The sequence below is a fragment of the Sinohyriopsis cumingii genome, chromosome 4, assembly GCF_028554795.1.
Source record: "Sinohyriopsis cumingii isolate HCF-2022 chromosome 4, ASM2855479v2, whole genome shotgun sequence".
Lineage (NCBI taxonomy): Eukaryota > Metazoa > Mollusca > Bivalvia > Unionida > Unionidae > Sinohyriopsis > Sinohyriopsis cumingii.
Window position 1 is genome coordinate 125,997,032 of NC_142964.1, and position 12,453 is coordinate 126,009,484.

Consider the following 12,453-nt stretch of genomic DNA (forward strand, 5'->3'; position numbering starts at 1 on the left):
ATCCAAGCTAACCTAGCAACTTGCTTACCTCCTACCGCAGAACAACTCGATAACTGTCTGCGTTCATTGCTTGACAAACATGCCCCAGCTACCAAGTGCACAGTATCAATTCAAAGTGTTCTCCATGGTATAGCAGTGTTAGGGACCAGCTTCGCACTGCTAAAAGAGACCGCCGTAAAGCTGAGAGGCTCTGGCTTTCCACCAGACTCACTATTCATAAGCAAATGTATGAAGTCGCTAAGAAGAATGTCACAAATAAAGTCCATTCAGCGAAATCAGCCCACTACACTACTAAGATCATGGAACGTTCCAGCTGCAAAGAGCTTTTCGAGATTATTAACAAGCTAAGGTCAAGGAACAAATCAACACCACTTCCAACTACCTTCTCTACAGTCGTCCTTCCGGACATGTTTGCAAATTTCTTCCGTGACAAAGTACAAAACATTAGAGATAAGCTTGACACCACAATTTCAATTGACTCTTCGTCACCATACAGTTGGGATACAGAATTTGAGCGGCAACCATTAGCAGCATTTGAACATGTCTCTATGGATTTTGTACGTACAATCGTGATGAAGAGTGCACCAAAGTCATGTGAACTTGATCCAATTCCAACATCACAGCTGCTTTAGTGCTTAGATCCAGTATTGCCTTCACTAACTGATGTTATTAATAACCCTCTCTCATCCGTGGAATTCCCATCATTTTTCAAAACTGCCATTGTAAAGCCTCTGCTGAAGAAACCAACACTAGACCATAACGATTTAAAGAACTACCGCACAGTTTCTAATCTCCCATTCATATAAAAAAATCTTAGAAAAGGTTGTTCTATCCCAGCTTGTATCTCATCTAAATTCAAACAGTCTTTTTAGCAATGTACAATCTGCATATCGCCCTTGCCACAGTACTGAAACTACTCTTCTAAAAGTAGTTAATGACATTCTCTCTGCGTTGGATAGCGGATAGATCACAGTCCTCACCCTCCTTGATTTGTCTGCAGCATTTGACACAATAGACTATGATATATTACTTCACCGTCTCCAGCATGTATTTGGCATTCATGATACAGCCTTACTGTGGTTCAAGTCCTACTTGGTCAACAGGACACAAATTGTATCTGCAAATGGAATACACTCCAGCCCAGTTGATCTATGTTGTGGTGTTCCACAGGTTTGTGTTCTTGGACCTGTTCTCTTCATTCTGTACACTCAGCCGCTCTCAAGTGTCATAGATCATCATCCAGTGTCTCACCAATTGTACGCTGATGACACCCAAATATACAAATCTAGCCACCCAACTGAAGTTGATGCTACCATCCAAGGTGTAGAGAGGTGCATTTCTGATGTGAAATCATGGATGACATGTAACAAGCTGCAGATGAATGATGATAAAACTGAGGCCATTCTGATCACAACACAAAGACTTTCTCATTCACATCCTTTACCTCAAACAATAAATATCAGCAACGCCAACATTAAATTCACACAATCAGTACGAAACCTAGGTGTTACTCTAGACAGTACTCACACACTGCACCAACATGTCATGAACATATGCAGGGCTGCATATCTTGAGCTGAGACGCATCAGCTCAATTCACAAATATCTTTCAGTTGATGCCACTAAAACACTTGTGTGTTCATTAGTACTTTCAAGACTGGACTATTGTAACTCAATTCTGTCTGGTTCATCTCAATATCTACTCCAGAAACTTCAAAAAATTCAAAACACAGCTGCTCGGATCATGCTTAGAGTACCATGATCAGAGCACACCTCCCCGCTGCTCTATACTCACACTGACTATCCATTCGATCCAGAATCAAACACAAAATTTGTTCTCTGTGCTACATTTAACTGTCGGACTCTAGTCCTACATACCTATCCGATCTCACCCATGTGTACACACCAGCAAGATACTTACGCTCCTCTTCTGACAATCGTATACTCATTATTCCCACTATGAAAACAAAATCATATGGACAACGTTCTTTTGCATACCAAGGCCCAGCAACGTGGAATGAATTGCCCACTGAACTTAAACACAAAGACACAGTGATCACATTCAAGAGGGCTCTCAAAACTCACTTATTTCGACTGCAAGAACAAACTTAAAGACCTAATAATGTTTCCTACCTGAAATATTCTCAGCATGGTTTTTATTTTTTAATGGTTTTCTAATTTCACGGTGTTTGTTTTTGTAATAATATTATTATGTGTTTTTTATCTTATAAGTGTTGTCTAATCTTGTAAAGCGCTTAGAGCTTCTTAAGATTAGGCGTTATACAAAGTAGCAGCAGAGAGGGTGAACAGACCATAGAATTCCGACAAAACAAATAAAACAAACAAATAAAATCATCTCGTAGAAAGGTCAAGATTTTACAAATGAACTTTTCCTTGAGATGTTTTATTTCTGTAATGGACGATTGTACTAATGAAACCTCAGTTCGAAATAGTAGCTGAAAAAATAAAGTACTCTACGTGTTTATTTATTTCTTGTTTATTTTTTTGACGACCAACGTTGGTAGGCACCCTCTCTGCTGCTCCTCTTCTGCTGATATTAATTAAATTATTATGTTATAATAAAATGATACATCCAGAATCTCATACTGCAAGAACAGCTCGAGAACGATTAGAAGCAATTAAAAAATTTCTTCCTGTCAAAGACTCATTTAGAAAAAATCTACAAGCGCAGCAAGAAACAAAAGTTGAGTATGAAGAAGACACTAAAAAACTGTTTAAACCCGTCACTGCAGCTACTGAGAAAGTTGCAACTGTCATCAAAGAAGATCTTCTTCCGGTATCAAAACAAACTGCGGCGCAGGCTGAAAAAATAGCAAGAAGAACTAAACAGACAAAGAAGATTTTACGAGATCTTCCACCTGGCATAGCCAGGGAAATAGCTGCGGCTCAGCCTCCACCTGTTGGTGAGGAAATACTTGAAGAAATTGGACAACTTCGTGCTGAGATAGGTGATATGAAAGATGATGAAGGAAGAACGATTATGTTGAGCAATAAATTTACCAAGGTGGGTATCAAATTCATAAAAGAAAATGAGGATATTGATACGTTATCAAAACTTGCAGTAGACAGTTTAAATAAAAAAGAAAAACTTTTAAGACCTGAATATAGTTCCACTCGTATTAGTGATCCTGAAATCTGGTATAAATGGATATATCGTATATATTACAATAAAGATAGAGTTTACTCCAGTGATGAGGTATATAATGATTATCGCAGAAAAATAGACATGTATCTTGCACAAAAAGAACCAAAAGTATCACAATCTCTCAGAACAATAAGTGAGGAAGAAGAAGAAGTATCACCCTCAAGACTATTTAAGAAATCAGAAGAAGAAGGAGCTACTGGCAGTGGTCTGGGAAATAATTTTATTTGTCCTGATAATATCATCAATGACGTGTCACGGTTAGAAGTTCTCATAGGAGGAAAACGTGCCGGAAATAATTCACCAGAAATAACCAATGAAGCAGCTGATATTTGTCGGCGACTATTTCAAGGTGGTATCATGGATATTGGCGTTTACCGAGAACTTATTGATGAGCTCGTTGATGACTAGTTGTTAGATAAATGGTAAATAAAATAAGATGATTGTGCATGATAATCATCGTAAACCCGCACAGGTCAGAGCGGTAAACTCACGATTACCAATCTATAGTGTTATTTACGGAGATGGACTTGGTGATGTTATTCAGGGATTATTTACAAGGATAGCTCCAAAAGTAGCACCTGTAGCAAAACAATTATCGATGAAGGCTATTGATATTGTTCGTGATAAAGCTCCTGGAGCAATTGTCAATGTTGCTGGTAAGGCGTTCTCGGCGATCAAAGATAGACTAGCACGATTAATGCGACGAAAACAACAACCACCGGTGAAACTGGCAAGTACTGAGGTGATGCCCGCAGACGTAAGTAAAATAATAAATCAGGCTGCAAATCAAAAACTAGCGGCGTTAGCAGATCAAGGACTCGGTGAATCTGGAAATAATATCTCAAGTTTGATATCCGGAGCTGGAACTTTCCGAGGTGGAATTTCCCGAAGGCGGTGATCAACGTGTTAGACGAAAAATAATTATAATAAAATGTTCAAGCGCGTATCCGACACAGCATTTGACATGGAAGCACCTGTCCTTAAGGATGAATCTGTACGTGATTATCAATTTTATTCCTATGACGCAAAACAACCAGATCAACGTGGAAGAACTGAACTACAAGTTCATGACACAAGTAGATACTTTTTACCCGCTGATGCCTTTCTTGAGGTAGAAGGTACAATTATAAAAACGGATGATACTAATTACGCAAATCCAGTAAAAATTGGTTTTGTCAACAACGGGATCATGGCATTATTTAGTGGCGCCACATATGTGATTGATGGAAAAAATATTGAATCAATTCAGAATGATGTCGACGTTGCTACAACAATAATAGGATTAGCAAGATATTCTGATGATTATACAAGATCAGCAGGTCCCACAATGATGTTTGTGAAAGATAACTCCGATAACCCTGAAAGTGATCCGTATAATATAAGACGACCAAGAAATTTTGCCGATAACAATGATGCTGATGTGTGGCCGGTGGTTCATGGTTCTGGCGAAAATTTCAACTTGGGATTTGCAGCACGTAGAAATATGTTGCTAGGAGGCAATAGAGGTTTTTCATGTACAATTCCACTATCGCATATTTTTGGATTTTGCAGGAATGTTAAAAAGGTTATTTTTGGAGCTAGACTCACGGTTGTTCTTGTAAGAAAGAACGATGATAATGATGCTCTGTGGAGACCCGCTGGTGATGCTGGTAAAGTAATATTATCGAAACTTTCACTGTGGATGCCGGTAATGACTCCAACGATCGCAGAAGAACAAAAACTGATTTCTTTCATGGATGCAGGTGGTAAATCCTTGTTGTCATGGTTAACAACAAGCACGGATAGCATGCAAACTAACGTTAACGGTCAGTTTACATGGCATATAGCATCACAACAGGGTGTTTCTGCACCACGACATATTTTTATTGCTTTTCAGAGAACTGATTGTTTAAACTCACAAACTCACTCTCATATGATATTTGACCAGCTAGGTCTCACAGATATTTCTTTACGGATAAACGGACAACAAGAACCAACGGAGAATATACAACTAAATTATGCACTAAATCACATAGGACGTGCATATCATCGTTTGATGTCATTTATGGGACGTGATCAAAATGTTGATACCGGGTTGCAAATATCACAACTAGATTTTAAAAACTTGTACCCGATTTATTATTTTTCATTAGAACATCTTGATCTATCAAAACAATCTGTCGTTGATATACATCTCAAAGCAACATTAAATACCGGTGGTGTTGATTACAGAGCGATCGCGGTCATACTTAGCGACAAAGCCATGTTACTTGAAGGTGGTAGTGGTCGAATGAGGGTCGTTGATGCACCGGTGGAAAATATTTAATCGTGTTATTTAGAAAAATATTATTTATATAAAAATGTCGTATAGTCATGTTAATGTTACTCTGACCCCGGGTCAGGTAAAAAAGCTTCAATCAAAAACCGCCAACAAATGCGGAACTAAAATATCACTAAAACGAGATCATATTAGTGGTGGTCCAAACAAATTATCGCTGACAAATAATCAGATTAAACATTTCAGTAAAGCCCTAGAATCAAAAACTGGAGTTCAATTCCATCTCTCCCCGAGCGCCATCAAAGACATGGTTAAAACGGGTGGTATATTTCCACTACTTGCGGCCATTCCGGCATTAATAGCTGCAGCTACTCCAGCCGTAGCAAAAGCGGCCGCGTTAGGTGCTGTTGGAACAGCCGCTGGAATGGCATTTAAGAAAGCAACAGGGCAAGGATACAAAAAAAGGGGCGCGGCTTAAGATTGCCAGGATCTTGTTGGGGGAGAGGCCTAAGGCTTCCAGGATCACTTCGTTAGACGTTCCAGCATCAAATTTTGATTTACTTAATGCCGCTAAAAAATTAAAAATATCTGCCTTTAGAGGTGTTTTTATGCGAGATCAATTACCGAAACAACCAAACAAACTAGAAACAGGTATTATTAATCTCGATGAACGTTCTGGACCTGGTACTCATTGGGTATCATACGCGGTTGACCCGCGTGGAATTGTTTATTTTGATTCGTACGGGTTAGCTCCACCTGTTGAATTTATCAAGTATGTCGCACCACTCCACGCAACAACCAGAGGTTCCAAAGTTTGGTATTCAACGCTACCCACACAAACAATGACAGATCCGCCAATATGCGGCCGTGAAGTAATTAATGTACTCGACGCTATATCAAAATCATCCAGGCCGCCACATAAAGTCGTGCACGATTATACAAGCAACCGATTTGCTGCGCGTAAAGCATTTTAAACAACGGGTCTTATTATAATGGTTGACATTTACGGAACATCTTCTTCACGCGTTAAGAAAAAGCCCGGCGACGTTGATCTGTCGAAGTATGTGACTAAGGATGACCTCGCTGATATTATGAACCTGGCTGGAGTTGACCCAGATGAAGTTGTTATTTTTCAGGATCGATATGGTAAACTAAAAACCAGCAATATCAAATGGAATGATATAGTCCGGCGAGTACTCGGTGCAGTTACGGATAATATTCCCGTGTTTACTGACGGTGGTAGAATCAGAGATTCAAGTATGTCACTTAAAACCATCAGAGATGAAATTGCAAAAAGTGTTGCTAATCGCGTGAGAAACACCGGTGACACAATGATGGGTGAACTCAGCATGAACGGGAACAAAATAGTAGTTTTAAGAGATCCAACATCTGACGAAGACGCAGCAACAAAAAAATACGTCGACGTCAACTATGGCACCGTAGACGGTAAATTATCCACGTTACGGGCTGAGTATGACGTTCACGTGGGCGCTTTTGGAAGATTTCGAAGAAATTTTCAAAAAACCGATGAATCCATAGATAAATTCTTCGGTACTCCACGCGCCATTGACATGAAACTCGTTGATATCAAAAGTAACCTAGACACGATCAAACGAACACAGCAAGACGTCGTAGCGGGAATTCCTGAGATTGTCAGTAAAACCAATTTGATTAAAATTTCAGCTGGAATAACTCCCGGGCATATTACAAACATCGTATGCACGGTATCATCGGGATTTGCAACATGGTCGCAGCAAAATAATACTATCAAATATACCGCAACAAGCACTGGCGTGTACAGGCTGTCTGTGTTTAGTGCTGCAAAATTTGAAATATTTACAACGTTTCCATGGCGTCATTCCACCGACAGGTTTTCCGGGGTTGTATCTGTTGTATTAAATATCGGAACCGAAGAAATATTTATTCTGGAAGCAGATGATAAGAAATTAACCGCAACATCCTTCTGGTGGTGTTTGGAATTTGTAGCTGAAACACCTCAATTGGTTACTGCATAAAAATATATATGGACGGTGCACAATACAGGTACAATCAAGAATGGCAGGCGGCGCTAAAAGATCAAGTTAATCAATATACAGTAAAAGTAAAAAAATATCGACGACGATTGGTTATCGTTGATGTGATTGTTTATTCAGTATCCGCTGTTGTTGCTGGAACCGGTGTAATATTATCAGCGTTGACGACGATGGCACCAGTAGCTGTAACTATTTGTATTTCAGCAGCAACAACTATTGCAGGTGTGCTTAATATCATCACAAAAAAAATATGTACTTGTACGAACGAAAAATTATCCGATTACAAAATAAAATTACATACAGCGACGGTAGCATACTCGAAATTATCCTCGTTGTTATCAGCGAGTCTCAGTGATGGAATTATATCTGATTTCGAATTTTCAATGATAACCAAAATATACGACGAAGGTATTAAAGATACAAGTATCAATAATGACAGAATTACTTCAGCAGATCGTGACCAACACAACTCCGCCAAAGATAACGATGATCTCGGTAAGTTCAATTAATCCTGAATTTAGTGTTAATTTTCCCACTGCAATTCCAGTAAAAGAAATAGCACTAGCACAATTACGAGTATATTACAGCTGGCCAAATATCAGATCAAAAGCATTTAATGGTACACCAGCAAATAATTCGCTCGTATTTGCTAACAACAACAAACCCGATGGAACACCTGACTGGGTTGTTGTTGGAATACCAACTGGCAGTTACGAGATTGAAGAGATCAGTGAGGAATTTGCGCGTAGAATAAAATCAATAACGGGAAAGGAATCAAAAATATCAATTAATGTTCATGAACCCACCCTGTCCTCGACGATTGAAATAAACTCGCCTGATTATGCCGTTGATATTTATCAATCCACGATAAGATCCGTACTACTTTGGCCTGAAATATCACCACCGATAACACCGATACCACCAGAACCGAAAAAGTCTGATTATGTCACGGATGGGCAATCATATCATGAAATTAATCCATCATACGGGGAAGAACTACGTATTTTAAAAAATAAATCGATGCTTAGCAGGGTTTTAATTCACAGTTTTGATGAGTTATGGGCTTTTAACAATTCCGGGGAAAAAGCAAATAGTTTTGTTATTCGTCGGAGTGAGATTATTGAATATTTTCAGGAAATCAATCAAGAATGTAAAAAACAACTAGATCAACTGAATCAATATTTTAACGAACATATTTTTGACATATCAGCGTCATCGCGTGAAAAAATCATCACGCGTGTGGAAATATTAAATCAGCTTATATCAGATATGGAATATATTAATAACCGAATAGTTCAAGCGATGCTTAGTTTAGAATTTTCTGAAGGAACTTTTGCAAAAATATGGTTAGATAAATATAAATTAACAGAAGCCGATGTACCAAATTTTAAATTTCCCGGGTGTAGTGTAACCGAGTTAAGAAAATCTGTCAGTGATGTCATTGATGAGTTTTTTCCTAAAATACTCGATGCATGGAGAAAATTAATTCCACCAGCAGCTGTTCTCAGACATGATAATGATCCACACGGCGGCGGAAGACACGTATCTCCGGGAATCGTTAATATAACACCGACGGTCGCGGTCAATCTGGTTTGTGACGTAATCGATGGCAGCTATCAAATAGATCTCGGAAGATCAAATCAAGCTCAACAAGGATACATCCTGTACACGTTCACACCACAAGTTCCCCCTGGAAGTTTAATCGTGCAAGAACCAACTAATCCCGTGTATTTGCGGTGTCACAATAATATGTTAACGCGAATCAATTTTAAACTCACAGACCACCTTAATCGCTTAATTGACATACGTGAAGAAGAACTTCTGATAAATCTGTATGTAAAGTCGTAAGACTTTTGTCGTAAGACTTTTATCGTAGATCTTTATGTAATGGAGGGTTTTTACACACGAGGATTTCTTAACAGTTAGATGAACTCCGGCGCACTCCTGCATCAAAGTCGAATAAATATATCCGATGAGGTAATTCATCTTTTTTAAAATGTTTTATTTTTTTCTGAAAATTTGATCATTTTCACATAAATAAGAACCTTCGATTCTAAGTACCACAACTCACCCATCAGAGTTATAAATAAATAATAATTCAGAAATAAATAATAATTCAGAAATAAAATAATAATTCAGAAATAAATAATTTGTAAAATTAAGAAATTTGTACAATTTTATGTTTTTGATGGGGTAAATGGTAGTCAAAATTAAGAAATTTGTACAATTTTATGTTTTTGATGGGGTAAATGGTACTCAAATTAAGAAATTTGTACAATTTTGTAAATTTGATGGGGTAAATGGTAGTCAAAATTAAGAAATTTGTACAATTTTGTTAAATTTCAGTAAAAAAAAACAAATTACTAACCCATCAAATTCAGAAATAATATTTCTGATCAAAGATCTCAGTCATCTTCATCGGAATTACTACTCTGGATCGTTTCACCAGTAACGAAGTTACTCTGGATCGTTTCACCAGTAACGAAGTTACTCTCTAACATAATATTTCTTAATAGTCTTATGCGAGTACTAATCGTTTTCTTTGCCTCATACTCGTGGGATAATAACGATTTAATTCTTTCTATGGCGGCAGAGAGAGGAACGAACTCCTTCACATGATCATCTTCTACGGTAGCTAGCGACTGAAACATTGCCGCCTGAATCCGTTTCATGAGCCTGTATTCAGATGATAGTGTGTGTGTTCCCTGGGTTTTACGTTCTTGTATTTTTTTCAGGATTTAGTTCATCAGATATATTAATTCCATCTTTTTTCAATTTTTTAATAGCAACAATTACATCATTGATATTTTCATGGTTCATTATATAATATATAAATCTTTAAAATAAAAAAAAATATCCCTAGAACACCTATCGAGTGTTTAGCGAGTTCGTCGGGATGTTTCAGGGACAGCACAACCAAGAACTCGTAGCTTGCCACCGCAATCTATCAAGTTCATTAGGCAAATATTCCCTCTACGAGAGCCCCTAACCCGCCAAACAACGGTCTAGAGGCCCAAGAGGGGGGACGGCACAATCCTCATTAAACTCGTAGCTTGCCACCGCAATCTACCAAGTTTAGAGGATATACACATAACATATAACTAACTAAGGACGGCACAAGGACAGCACAATCCTCATTAAACTCGTAGCTTGCCACCGCAATCTACCAAGTTTAGAGGATATACACATAACATATAACTAACTAAGGACAGCACAATCCTCATTAAACTCGTAGCTTGCCACCGCAATCTACCAAGTTTAGAGGATATACACATAACATATAACTAACTAAGGACGGCACAATCCTCATTAAACTCGTAGCTTGCCACCGCAATCTACCAAGTTTAGAGGATATACACATAACATATATACAATGAAATGGATATATACAATGAATGAAGAGCCCCTATCGAGTGTATTAGCGAGCTCAGATTATGAATGAACGGCACAAACATATAACTAACTAAGGACAGTACAAACATATACGCTCAGCAATATCCCACCCACAATAATTAATCCAGTGGGTGATACGAAAATATGTATCAACCACAAGTCAATATTGTGTGTGGGAATTTTGCTGAGCGGGGGGGTTTTTGCGGTTCCCCCCACTATTATAAAAATCGCAATTATGCGCGCACCACCGACAAATTGTCAGCCATGGGGGTTCGATCCTGGACCGCGAGCGTCACAGTCCAATACCATACTGATTGAGCTATCAAACCTTGTTACGAACATATGTTTTGGAAGTTAATATATAGCTAAGGAACCAATATTTACACTAAACAGCGGTTTCTGAATAATAACAGTTTCTGTATTTATAACAACAGGTTCTGAATATAAAACAGCGGTTTCTGAATAATAACAGTTTCTGTATTTATAACAGTTTCTGAATATAAAACAGCGGTTTCTGAATAACAACAGTTTCTGTATTTATAACAACAGTTTCTGAATAATAACAGTTTCTGTATTTATAACAGCATTTTTCCTAAGCAGACTGCGAATCAATAATAACAGTGGCATGAACACACCTGCAGATCGATTACCATGACAACGGTTTCTGTTCTACACACAGCTTCCTGCGGATCAATAACATTATCATGATCTCTCGTAATGTTGTATGATGGGGAAATATTTAAAAAACATAAATAATACTTCTACGAGTAATTAATTACGATGTAATTAATTACGATGTAATTAGTTAAACTGACTAATTACGATCATAAAAAATCAAAAATCTACGAAGAAAACTATATATTACAAAGTAATCTCCCCCTTATATAATCAAAAATTCAGTAGTGTATGGAGGACCTACTGTGACATAAATTAAAAAAATTAATTCAATGTGGTGATGATAGTTAATAATGTGGTGATGATAGTTATTGATACTGAAATGTAATTTTCTGCTTATAGTTTTTCGAGAAAGTAGATCTGGTTATATTTTCTGCGACGTATTTTACCACACGCGAGTTAATATCAAAATATTTCGCAGCCGCGTTCATAGACTGAAATATAATTTCTTTGCCAGTTTCCGTGTTTGTGGAAATTACCGCCCTCTTTCCGATTGTCTTACATCTTCCTGTATTACCACGTGTATTATTCTCGCTGTATGTGACAACACGAAGGTTGGATAAATTATTGTTTTGAGTATCCCCGTCAATATGATCAATAACAAGACCGTCATTGATCATCCCATTATGGCATTCATACGTAAATCTATGACATAGATAATATTTCTTTCCCCCCTCGCATGTGAACCTTAGATAACCATGATTATTAATACAACCAACTGGTTTTTTTAACCTACAGTGTCTGATGATACCATTAATATTTGATTCATAGTTTGTTATGACAGAATGTGGGACAAATATATTTTGCTCCATTATAATAATATTATACGTTTAAATCATTGTTTGTCTGAAATCTTGATATATAATCCCTCACGGATTTTATAGCGTTTTCACCGCTATTATTTTTTTGTCATAATATATTTTAAGTTCT